General features: G+C 35.8%; 2 long non-coding RNA genes across 2 annotated transcripts in view; one reads left to right on the plus strand and one right to left on the minus strand.

The window, feature by feature from the left end:
- Positions 1-2,557, minus strand: part of LOC108445458 — a 13,520-nt gene extending 10,963 nt beyond the window's left edge. Inside the window, exons 1-2 of the long non-coding RNA XR_001860325.1 lie at positions 2,546-2,557; positions 242-246 (exon numbers count right to left, since the gene is read on the minus strand). This is a non-coding gene — a long non-coding RNA (uncharacterized LOC108445458). The remainder of the gene's footprint in view (positions 1-241; positions 247-2,545) is intronic.
- The window catches only part of LOC108445459, a 49,227-nt gene that overhangs the window by 14,578 nt on the left and 21,201 nt on the right, over positions 1-13,448 (plus strand). The gene's annotated exons all lie outside the window — the stretch shown is intronic.

The raw sequence follows: 13,448 nt of genomic DNA on the forward strand, positions 1-13,448 counted from the left end.
AGGAGCTGGATTATGACTATGCGTCTTTACAAGAAAGCTCTTATTCTGGGAACGATCCCACTGAAAGCAAGGGAAGAGGGATATAAATTAAATTAATAGGGAAATGATCAGTGGGACTTGTGTGAAGTAAGTTTGCAGGAGTAAGACATTACACAAAGTACAAGAAGTGTGTCAGAAAGATATCTGGCAAGTGCACATCAAACAACAGCCCATATGATTTCAGGAAGGGTTTCTTGCACACTTCTGCTTAACTGATAGTATTAAAACCAAAACCTCTTCTGAGGCTTGGCAGTTTCCACAATTCAGCAGCCTGTTAGGGCTATTCAGGACCAGTTAGGGTCCTGTGTTCAGGCTACATTTAGGCATCGCAGTGACTAGTCTAGGAAGTGGGAAACTGAAGCTCCAATCTACTTTATTTGGTTTGGAACCACTTGAGGTGGAGTATTATGCTTTGACTGGAAGGCTTAAAGGCATATACCTCAAACTGCAGGATCATCCTAATTCTCTCTCAAGGTCTACTGGTCTGCGTCTGGGGGAGCATGTGTGAAATGGCACAGACTCAGACCACTGTAGCTGCATGCAGATAAATTGCTGTTCAGTCTCGTACTTACATACCTGGACTGGTGTTATGGTTATAGGAAAACCTGGGGGAAGCAGGTGGAATGCATTTGAGGAACTAGACTCTTTTAGGAATTGTTGTAATTAAAAGCCAAGCTGTACAAACCTGAGGAGCAGGTGACCAGGTTTTTGAGCAGGGATGTCAGATGAAGATGGTTGTGCAGAAGATCCAGAAAATGAGTCTTGGTTTAAGCAAAGGCTTTTGGAAGATGGGATTTATTAAGAGGTCTGCTTTACAGGCAGATGGTAGAAATTACTTGCAGTTGGCATAAAGCAGTCATATTGAGTGATTAAATCTCTCCACATCCTTCTCCCATCAGTGCTTTACATTTTCTGTGATAACTGGATTTAGTTAAGATCTTGATGTGCCTTTGATATTCTAGCTTCTTTTTTTTAATCTTAGCATTATTAGCTGTAATTAAATGAATAATTGAATTTTCTGAATGAAATGCCTTTTTATCTGTAATGTTTTCATTCTATTCAATAAAGATTTCTCTTTCTTTGCTTCATCCAATCTCCCAGAATTCTTCAGCTTCAATGTCTTCTATGCAAACTGTCATCATCTTATAAATTTAAGCCTCCCATGAGAAACCACAAAAATTCCAACCTGTTTCTGAAGGTAGCACTAGCTGCCTGAACTAGATTAGTGGTGGGTTGGTAAGATGTGTTTGTTTTATTTTTCTAAATGCTTATATTTAAATATATTTACAATGCAAATCTGTCTGAAATTGGTAGTGTGGCATTCTCTCCTCGACTTTAATTCTTTTGCACCTGTCATACCCATGAGTCATGAGATTTTTTTTTTTAGCTGCAGGAAGTAGATTAATCAGATTTTTGTGGCCTGTAATTTTTTATACTAATTGATGCCAAGCAGAGTTCTAGGTTACAAGCTTTTTTGGAAACATTTCTGTATGAAATTAACTTTTAAAAGTGCTTTGAAAATGCAATTATTGACTTAAAAAAAAAAAAAGCTCTTGTTTGGTCTGTTTGATTACTGGCTGAAACTACTAGGGATTTAAGAACTTACAAATCTGTCCTTGGCTGAGCATGATTGCAGGTTCAATTTACAAGTGGTTCTTAAAATAGTAACACTTACAGTCAGTTTCTAAGATGTTTTAGGCTGAAATCAAATTATAAGAATTTACTAGTTTTTGACAGCAGAAGTGATAAAGCTGTGCAGATGAATTTTTAAGTAGCTGTATACATGATATCCAGTCTTAAACTGATGAGTGCCTGGATTTAGATCATCCCAGCTGTAGGAAAAGCTCTGTGATGATCTGATTGCTCCAGGCTTTCTCACTTAAATATTTTGTCAGTGACCTAAAAATGGTTACCACTCTATTTGCCTTGGGATAATTATGACCCACTCCTAAACAGGAGAGCAAGGGAGGAAGGGAAAATAATATTGCCCAAGCTCCTTGGCTGAGACTTCAGCGTTTCCTTTCTTAAGAATCTGGTTGAAGAGAGAATGCATTGCTTATCTACTGTTTTCCTCCCCTTCACACTTACCTTTTGAAGAGATTAAGATTAGACACAGATTAGCTTTATGTTGGCTGTGCTATTCAGCAGATCTGGATGGGTATAAGCAAAACAGTATGTTGTACCAGTAAAGATATTTGCAGTACTTAATGGGAGCTAGTTACTTTTAAGGGGAGGAAAAGCAGGCAGTCATGCTTTTGATCAAATTTAGAGCAAATAATTGACTTCTGAATTTGGTGATTGTGCTCTAACTTCTGAAATTTCAAGTGACTTCCTTTACAAATGCCTCATGAAATATCTAAATACTTCACTTAAAAGGCATCACAAGTAAGAATTTCTTATTCCAATGTTTTTAGCACAGGACACCTTCCACTAGACCGGAAAGCCCCATCCAGTCTGGCCTTGAGCACTTCCAGGGATGGGGCATCCACAGCCTCTCTGGGCAAACTGTTCCAGTGCCTCACCACCCTCTCAGTAAATAATTTCTTCCTAATACCTTATCTAAACCTGCCCTCTTTCATTTTTAAGCCATTACCCCTTGTCCTATCACTGCATGCCCTTTCAACAAGATTGCTGTCAACAGTTTAAATATTAGGGTTTTGCTAATCTGGTGCATTTTGACTGAAATACCCTCAGAAGCATTTGCAGGAGCAGCCCAACATGCAGCCAGTTAGGGGATGGAAGCTGTGAAAGATCATGGCTGGTGCACAAGTGAAGACAGGCTATTAGGAGGTAGTGCTACCCTTGCTTGCAGGTCAGAACCTTCTGTTCCTCCTTTACTTCCTGCTGTGCATGGCCTGAGAGTTATTGTAAACCAGGTAATCTTGGTGTTTCCTGTAAAAGATGGATAATTTTAGTATATCTTACTGTCTGCTTGAATTTGCACATGAAATTAAATTAACATATTAATTTGCCCTGTTTACGATTGTTTTATGCCTACATATAAATAAGAGTTGAACATAGAAAACAGCAAATGACCACAGGTTTCACATAGTGCACTCTTTCTTTTTGGATTTTAAGAGTAAAAATCTGTGTTTTCCTGGAAAATGCTAAATTTCTTTCCTATATAAAAATAAACTTTTCCAAATGTGGAAATGCTGGTTCATTATGACTGTTTCTAGGCTTAGTTGGAAATCTTCCTCTGTGATTACTTTTAGTATTAGTCTAAAAGTAGATCCTTGTCCTCATTTTAACACTGCCACAAGAAGAGGGAAATTGATTTGTTAAAGGAAAAAAATCCAAATTTAATAATTTAAATGCAAATGTCCCCTTTGAAAACAAAGTTAAGCAGGAAAAAAATAAAGCTGTAATAAAGGCTTACGCCTATTATAGAGGGTCTTGCATATATTACAGGGTGTGCTCTTAAACCTATCCAGGTTTTTCTGCATGATAGCATTTCCAGGGTCTTTGGGTTGGTTTACACGAGGACAGGAAAAAATTAATATGCCCTAACTAGATTTGAAGCAGATTCATCAAATTGCATTAAATCCTTGTTCAGAATGCTTTTAAAATTAGCTTCCTTAATTTAATTTATATTAATTTTTTTTGGAAGTGACCTAAACTGTGTGGAGTTAATTCAATCCTGAATGAATATCCATAATGGGGTTGAACTAGTTTAACCATGCTTTTTAAAAGTAAGTCTGGATTTTTTTCAAATATTTTTTTTCCTTTGAATTTCTTCTTCATTTAAGATGACATGTCTATAATTACTTTTATACATGTTTTTTTTGGTGGTTGGATTGTTTGGACTTTTTTGGTTGTTTTCAACTCACTATGTTATTGTAAGCAAAACCATAATTTTTTGATTTAAAGTATGTTGGTATCTGTAAGGAAGAGCACCCATTATACTATTCATAGTTAGTGACCAGGAGACAGATGAGATGAGTTAGTCTCAGGGCAGTTCTTGGAAAAGACCTGATCTTTATATTCCATTTGGTAATATACTCTCTTCTGTGCAATAGATCTTTTGAAGTGTACGGTGATCTGGTTGCTTTTTTCTAGGTTTCCTTACAACCTTTTAAAGTGATACATTTCCCTTTTTGTATTTGAAAGGATGTTGATCTTATGGCAGGGTTTGCTGAATGATTTCCATATCATTTGTCACAAAAAATTTAGGAAAAGAAGACATAGATCAATGAGGCTCAGTAAATGAAACTGTTTTAATATTATTTAGAGTGGATGTATAACTATTAATTACTCTCCAAACTAATCAACATTAGAATAAATTGTTAATGTTATCAGAGTTTTCCCCAAATATGTATCTTTAAGCAAAAAAAAAAATCCCAAAAACCAAACTCCATACTTCTTTGATAGTGCTAAATATTTTAAGTAAGGAAATACCAAAAGAAGTAAGTGTGGGCTTTTTCTTTGTTACCTGTGTTACCTCTGAGAATCAAGAGATTATGAAGAGGAAAGTGTCATCCCTTTTCTGGTCTTTTCTATATATGCTAAATAATTAAATTTTCAGTTTCAATTTTATTTTGGTATTTTTATATTTGATTTGTAGCTAGTTTCATTAACTGTGATGGTCTATTTTGTGTGTGCTAAAACCAGTAGATTTTAGTTCTGTGTCTGCTTCTGAGTGCTCTTCAACTCTCTATATCTCTATAAAGCTTAACACATTTGCATAAATAAGTGATTCTTATTCCACTTTTCCTGTCAGATGGAAGTAAACCGTCTGATGTATCTGACAGACCTTTTTTCTTTTTTTACGTAAAATATCTTTGTGAGGAAAGAGAAAGGCGCAGAAGGAGAGTGCATGGAAGCTCACACAGTTGTAGCCCACACAAGGTCATCTCAGTGTCGAGTAACACTAAGATATGCTAGTGGCTCTCATCTTTCTTCAATCACAAATATTCTATAATTTTTACATTTTTAACCCATGTTATTGTATATTTGGCTTGTTGATGAAAAGGTTGTATTATTTTGCTTGATATTCTGAAATTACTTTGAAAATTATTGTTGCTACTTCTGGACTGAAAGGCACTGTGACCCCTGTTAGTGCTTATCTGATGTCTGTATCCTCAGAAGTTCTAATTTCCAAGCTGCCAATTAATACTTCTCTACATTCCCCCTCATGTTATAATAATCATATTGGAGTCTCATTGCAATTTTCTGTGCTCAGTATGTGTTCAAGAGATTTATTTGCATTTCTATCCTGAATAAATTAAAATAATTTTGTTGAAAAATGGCTTCACAGGGCTTGAGGATTTTTTCAATTCCTGCATACTTATATTCTAATCTGCTGGAAATGCCAACATTTTAAGGTAAAAGAAATGCAAATACTTCTTAAACATGCATTTAGCATGTCTCCTGGATGCTTGAAGAGATAAATTACTTATTAAATTATATTCATAATCAGACTCAAACGTTGGAATTTTGGCACACCAATGTACTTTTTTTTTCTATCAATAGAAGATTTGTTTACCAAAAACTGCAAGACTTGCAGGAGTTAACAGTATTGATTAGGGTTATATAACAGTAGGCAGAATATGAATTTACAAAAAGTTAGTTTAGATGGAAAACTAAATCTGGTTTGTGATGTAGAAATATACACTTAGAATGAATATATTCATATTTTATCAATAAATGTGTCATTCAAACTCCTAATACTTCTTTGCATGCCAAACTATGTTTCTGGTATCTGCTGAATATTTTGTGATTGACAAATTCTTGGATTATTTCAATGTGAATGTACGACTGTGAGAAAGATGCTTTCCTTAATAAGCAATATTAATTTCCTGAAACATTTGTTTTACATTACATGCTTTTTAAAAAATATATGCAAGAAATGTAAAGTATGCTGGGTTTCGGGTTTGTTTTTTTTACAGCATAATATATGCAATCCCAATAATGTGTAACATAGAGATTGAAACAGCACATATTTTAGACAGGTAACCAGATAAGGCTCTCATCTGAAGAGTTGTTCACTTTCATAGTGGGCCAAAATTTATGTAAACTCAAAAATCCTGAAGTGTTGTTTTATAGAATCTGAGAGTTTTGCTGTATTTTCAGAATTTTAAAGAGCCAGCAGAGCTGGACAACAAAATCACTGATGATCAGTTCTAGGAAACCAGGACAGTGAGTCCCAGACATGTGAATTAAATAATGATTCAAATATTCTAGTGAGTTTTCTTTGTTGCTGGTTTTTTGTTTGGATTTTTGGTTGGCTGGTTTGGGTTTTTTTGATAATTCAAGTACATGGAATTAGTCAGTTCTGGAGATATTTTACAGTATGGTTTTGGCCAAATGAACATTTCAGGTGTCAAATGTCAGGGTTTTGACTGGCACCCATAAACAAAGCCATGTCCTTTGCCAGTTGTGGTGGGTAGATGGATGCCAGGTGCCCACCAAAGCTGCTTGATCCCTCCCCTCCTCAGCTTGTCAGGAGAGAGAAAATATAGTGGAAGGCTGGTGCATGGAGATAAGGGCAGGGAGAGATCACTCACCAGTGACTGTCACAGTCAAAACAGCCTCACTTGGAGAAATTAAATTAATTCCCAGTCATATCAGAATAGAATAATGAGAAAGTAAAACCCAAGTCTTAAATCACCTTTCTGCCACCTCTCCCTTCTTCCGGGCTCAGTTTCACTCCTAATTTTCTTTTTCATGTGGTACCTTCGCCCTGGGTGCTGTCCTTCAGGAACAGGCTGCTCCAGTGTGGGTGCCCTGCGGGGTCACAAGTCCTGCCAGCAAACCTGCTCCAGCGTGGGCCCCTTTCCCCATGGCTCCACAGGTCCTGCCAGGAGCCTGCTCCTTCATGGGCTCCCCGTGGGTACTAAAGGGTATCAAGTGAAGCTGGTAGGGAACAGGTTCAAAATAAAGGAAGAGGCTGTTTAGTTTTTTTTTAATCGGAGTCTAAGGCGATTCTGAACAAATACATAAGGAGAAATGCCTGAAGGTTTCTTAGCACACTACAGTTGTATCTGCCTCAGAAGGTTCCTTGGAAAGTGTGGAAAGGATTTGAAGTCTGGAAGAATATTCAGGGTAGTATAATATATGTCTTGCTGTTACATTTCCCTGAACAGCTGCTTGAGAATATTGATGAAGATAAGATATTGGTCTTACCTTATATGTCGTTGAAAAAACAGCTGAAGTTGTAACATGCTTTTATTGACTTCTTAAACTAAATTCTTAAACTAAGATTTTGTAGTTTATTCTTTTTTAAAAGAAAAAAACCTATAATCTGATCTTGGCTCATCTTCACTTAATGGAGAGAAACTGACAAAGTAGTATGAGGTATTTGAAGGCTCTCTTACATGCACAGCTCTATTTCTTTTGAATAAAGAATATTTTCAATGACTGAATGTTAGCTCTTTCGAACTGTGGACCAGGACACTTTTAAACAAAATGCAGTCAGAAATGTCAGTTGAGAATTTTTGTTGGTTGTTTTATTTTTTTTAATCAAATGCACTGAATTCAAGCCAAGTTTTGATCCAAGCCTGTCTGATATACACAGAGGTCATAGTGCTTGATTGTTTTCTCTATTTTTATTCTATTATTTATGAATTTACAGGTGGACCCATTTCAGTCTACAAGATCATTCATGTACATGTAGACAAATGTCTGCTGCTATTTGTATTTTTATTTGAGTTCCCATTTCATTGGTAAAGCATTTCTTCATCAGGATTGGACCAGCAAAGACAACAGTGTTAAAGAAGTTTCTCTTAACTACCTATTAATGTCTAATATTGAAAAGAATTATTCTGCTAGCCAGCACCACTATGGCAGCAAAACCATGTTGTGTTAACCGTATGCTTCTGTGAAAAGATAACAGACTAATTTCCCAGTGGGAGACAGAGAGGGGCAAAGAATGCTTCAGCATAGCCATGTCTGTGTGGCCGCATGTGGTTTAATGATAATGATTAAGTGATAGTGGCCCTGCTGTGCTGTGATGTGATGTGAGGCAGCTGACTCCCAGGCTGATAAATTGCTGGAATAGGTTTGTAAGAGAGAGTGGATTTCTGATGACTAAATCAGCATGGTGATTACACTTTTTTTGCTTTTGTTCTGATGGTTTGAAGTAAACCAAGTAATTTACTTACCAGTAGCATGTGGAATGCTGTGGAGTATGGAAAAGGAAAACAGAAGGTCAGTACATTACTGCCGTCCCCTCCCTGCCTCCCAGTGAACAGCCTCAACTTCCTTCTTAGAGCATCTTGCATCCTGCTGAGTTGTGTAACGTGGAGCAGTCCTTAGCAGGAGTCATGTAACAAATACGGAAAACTCTGCAAAAGTAGCTTATGGGATAGCTAATGTTGATAGGACAAGCTAATAGATACCTATTTAAAAGTATACTTTTATTTCTGGCAAATGTGGGCCCAACACCTAAACTGGTCAGACCTTCTTATTTTATTCTTCCTGGAGCAGCTGAAGACATATTTCTGCTCTCAGGTCTTTTAGTGCTCCCCAGCTGAAGGTTTCTTCCCTTATAACTCATTTGTGCCCTGGCTGTTTTACTTAATGACCGCAAACAATTTAGCATAAGTTTTCCTAGGATAATAATTGCCACCTCTGAGGACTATAGGGAAAATAGATGAAAACCCACTGATATTAAAAAGCGGTAAGATATGCTCAAGGGAAAGTAAGTTCACAATTGTTTATTCATGTTGGATGTCCAGAAACAACCCTGCTGGACTGGAGCTGTGCAGACATAAAGTGATACATTCACTGTGTCATGAAGCAACTTCGTTTGCACTCAATCTTCGTAATTCCAAAACGTTTTGGTTTTTTTTTTTTTTTTTACCGGTGGCCTTAAGCAGTTCTTGAAAGCAGTGTGTTTCCTCTCAGAAGGTCCCCAAACAAATGGAAACCTTATTCTTCAAAACTCGTTGAGGATTTATCAGGACGTAGATTTTATAGCTTCCTGAGGGAGGAGTTACAGAGGAAGGTCAGTGGCCCAAAGTCACCAAGTTTAGCAAGTCCATTTAAGGCTGAAAGTATTATAAAATTAGGATGCAGTAAATTTCTAGGGTTAAAATTATTTTATTTATAGAATTTTTTTTTTTTTTTGGGTTAGAAACTATTTACATCCCTGTATGATAAATTTCTGGTTCTGTAGACTTTAGCATTATTGAGTAGAATATGTACAAATGAGGTGTTTAAACAAATGAAATTTTTTTGCATGAGAATGTATTACTTTATATGATTATCCTCCACATAATGTGGTATAAAGTAGTTTTCTAGGACAGAAGAGAAAGCAAGAAATGTTTGATAAGAAATTTATGCATACTTAGAAAAAAGGCCAACTAGGTTTTAGCCAGTAATATTGTGAACTGCTAAATTCCTATTTTTTCCCTATATTTACAAATTTAAATCTATCATGGTGATCAAAATGGAGAGGAAAACTGTCAAATTGTTTTTTAAAGCTCGTAGGAATCAAGCTGCTGCTTCGTTTTGAAGAATACTGAAATACTTTATTTCTATATGAAGTGTGTGGGGTGTCTCTATTTTAAGAAATACATAGCAAACCCCACATATCTCTATGATTGCAATAAGTTACTTCTAAAGATAAAATAAGACTTTTTGTTGCTGAATTGTATGTCTTGCACAGTCATATTTTTGATCGAGGGAGGGAAGTGTGCTAATGGTAACAGCTGATGCAAAACTGTTCTGGAAGAGGTAGTATTGTAGCATGGCTATGAAATTCAAAGATTGCAGAACATCTGAATAGCAATTAGCCAGGCAATGGTAATTTATTGAAAGCATTTGAAATTTAAGTTTCTGTAGCTGAATGTATCATATCAAAGATTTAGATTCTCATCATATTTGTGAACAGTGTTGTTAAATCTTGTGACAGTTTAACATTCTCTTTCATCCACTCTTTGATAAATGTACAATTTGTACCACTATTTTCCGTTCAGAAATACTTAAAATAACAGAAGAAGTCATCAGAATTACTAAGAGGTAGGATATGATACTGTTCCTGTCTGAAGGACTTCTACCAAAGGGGAAATGTGCAAGAACTTGTATTTTTTCCTCCCCTCCATCCCCACCAGTCAACTGGGGACTGATGAACGACTGGTTTCATTGCCCTCACCCAAAGCAAGCCCAAGTTCAGTGAAGGAGCTACAGGATCATGCTTTCTTAGTTATTTTTCTCTGTCATTAAACTAACGTGGAAACTAGCCAAAAAGGCACTAAGTTTATCTGAAGTAACACTTGCAGCTTTGTGGAAGTATGCAGCTGAGTAATAGTACAAAAATAGCAAGTTATTTTGAGGAAGAGCATATGTTCTGTAACAATGAGAAATTGATATACAGATAAAAGAAATTATGTATCTAAATATAAATTTCAGATGAGAAAGATCTGTGGCTTAGTGCCACAAAGTTTTCTGTAGATGCAGCCGTTAAAAGTTGTTTAATGCTCATTTTTCTAACATAGTTATTTAAAGACGCGCCATCATTGGTAAATTACTGTACTGACTTAGGGGGACATTTTGTAGTCTGTAACAGTACAGATAATAGGCACTTTTTATATTCCAGTGCACACTGATATACAGGGTACCACACAGTGATAATTGCAGGCTTTTTTTTTTTCTTAAAAGAAAGGTACATTGCAGAGCCATAGTGTTTGCTTGCTATTTAAAGACTCTGACAGCCAGATGCAGCTATCTCCTGTCAGAATTAAAAATTAAGACAACACTGGAAGAGATTTTCAGGTTAGTTGTGGAAGCAGTTAGATATATATATTCTTAGACACTGGAAAACAATTCCAGTAAAATCACTTGTGCAGTATCACTCAAAATTTTTCATGGTTCATCAAATAATAGCAAAGTTTGTTTAGAAGATAGAAAGTATTGCTTTGAGGATTAAAACTTTCCTTCATAGAAGTTGCTCTATTTTGTGGAAGAGATTAGCTTCTTTATAAAAATGTGAAGTGTGCACCAGGTCCATCAAAGTCTTTACCTTAAAACACTTCTCTTTTTTTCAAATTTTTTTTTATCTGCTTTTTTTTTTAAGCTTCCCCTTAAACAATTAGGGATTGGCATATGTAAAAGTCATACTGATAAGCAGAACAAGAGATTAGAAGATTAAGCTGCAGTTAGATGTTGAATAACTAGAACCTAAGGCATTAGCAAATAGAATCCACATCAAGCTCTGCATTGACTGAATAGACTGAGCTGACTGAGCTTTGAAAGCCTCAAAAAATTATTTAAAATAAAATCTTCATTTAAATTATTTAAAATAAAATCTTCTACTTTTCAGGAGGTACCAGTTTGAAAATATTAGACTTTAGGACAATCTTGGGAAAACAAAAATCTGTTCTTATTGGGTTTTGGGTAAATATTTTTTTCTTTCCTGAGCCACTTGCACTTCAAAAATCTACATGCTACTTGCTGTCATTTGCTGTCTATAAGAAAGATGTGATCATGCACAACTTCTGTTTCAGATGAGGAAAAATGTTGGCAAAGGAGAGACATATAGAATTTAGGAGTCCTATAATCACTCAATGTATGTATTTTTAACCTGTTTGTCTTCCTCCCTCTCTCCTAATCATTGAATAACCAGCCTTATCTCATTACTGTCTGTTTTACAAAGTACCTGTGTTGCTGCTGCTTGGGAGAAATGAGGAGAAAAGGTTCTAAAAGGAGAAGGTTCCAAAACTGAGATAGAAAATTATTAAGAAACTAGGAGAAAAGGTGTAGAAAAGTATCCTTATCAGGGTTTTTGTCCTCTGGATTTTTTTTCCCCGTATATTTTCTCTGTAATGCTGAAAGTATTGAGACAAAGTAAATATAGTAGCTTTAGCTCTTGCATTTACGATTCCCTGAAAAAGAGAGTCCTTTGAGCCAGCAGGCATCACTGCATCTATAATAGTGCCACAAAAGGGAAGTATAGGAGGTAAGATAGTATTTCTGCTGTTAAAACTTTAATGCACAAATTTGTATTTGGTGTTTGGAGTTGTTTTCTAGAAATAAAAGATAAAGTAAAAAAAAAATCCTAATGATTTTCATGATCTTTCAGTATTTCATGGGTATGTGCTGCAGTTCCTGGCTAGGCTACATACCCAGGTTTATTTTCTGTGTAACTAAGTATGGAGAGGAATAGCTCATATATGTCCAGGTCTCATCCTAATACTCACTTCAGATGGAGCCTGGAAACTTAAATGATAGGTAAATTATATAGACAAGAAGGCAGGAGAATACAAAAATACCACCAGTCACTATAACTGTGAAATCTGGGCTTTTAGGGAGTAGTCCTGTTGAGGCCTTCTGGCCAAAATCAACAGTTGGAATATTGAGTTTGGAAAGAAATTGGAAGATAATTTTCTTTAATGAAGGGGAAGAAAGTGTTTTGTATGGTGCTCCCTTTGTAGAGACGTTCCTAGTACTCTATTTTACTTGTTTATTCTTCTGGTTTTAAAAAAAGCTCCTCACAAAACGCTCCTCATTTGGAGCTTTGTGCATCCATGCCATATGTTAAAAGCATGATAAAGAGTAGTTGTAGAATCAATGCAGCGACACTTATCCTTTATCTTTCTCTGCACCCACACTGAAATAACAGACTGTTAATCTGTTATTTTCTGCACCATTTTTTCCTCCTGCAGATGTAAACTTTCTGGCTATACCAGGTCAATGCTTTTCAAATTGACCAGGGAATTTATATTTCTTTTTTATTTTTCTGACTCGCGTTTTGAGAATCTATATTTAGGTTCTTTAAAACACAGGACTGGTATATCTGGAGTACATAAACTAAGAATTGTAGCCTTAATAGTGACTAAAAGTGAATACAAAAAAATCACTATGAGTTTTTTTGAAGTACTGCTGCAAGCACCAGTTTTGTAACACATTTTATGCCATTTTTCATATTTTCAGTGTGTCATCTAGAAGTGAAAGGAAATTTTAAAAGGATTTTGGGAGCCAACTTTAGTACTTTTGAACGTGTTTGAAAAGTGTAGTCTTCAAGGAGAAATAATACTCAATTTGACTTATACATGCTAATATATTGGCTTATTTCCATAGCTACTGCATACTCTGAAATGTGAAAGAGGAAAAAGGTTCTCATCCTGTCTGATCTAATTTTGTTTGAAGTTTTTTCACTTTGAGCATCCTGTGACAATCATTTTTAGCAATGGAATCATAAATTGACTTTATTGCTTGATTTGTTTTCTTTCATACTGACCTGAAAGGAAGAGTCTAGATTGTATCATGAAGTACAATGCGTGTTTAAGCATGTAGAACCCAGAGCTGTTGCAAGAAATACTACAAAAGGTGGTATAACTTCACATGAAAATGCCTGTGGGCAAATATGAAACTCATAATTTTCATTGCAAACAAAATATCGCAGCATATTAGGTAGAACAAGACATCAGTGGTTTGTTCTTGTGTGTAAGGGGCTGATCTGTCTGTGT

The sequence above is a fragment of the Corvus brachyrhynchos genome, unplaced genomic scaffold (assembly GCF_000691975.1).
Source record: "Corvus brachyrhynchos isolate BGI_N302 unplaced genomic scaffold, ASM69197v1 scaffold142, whole genome shotgun sequence".
NCBI classification, from domain to species: domain Eukaryota; kingdom Metazoa; phylum Chordata; class Aves; order Passeriformes; family Corvidae; genus Corvus; species Corvus brachyrhynchos.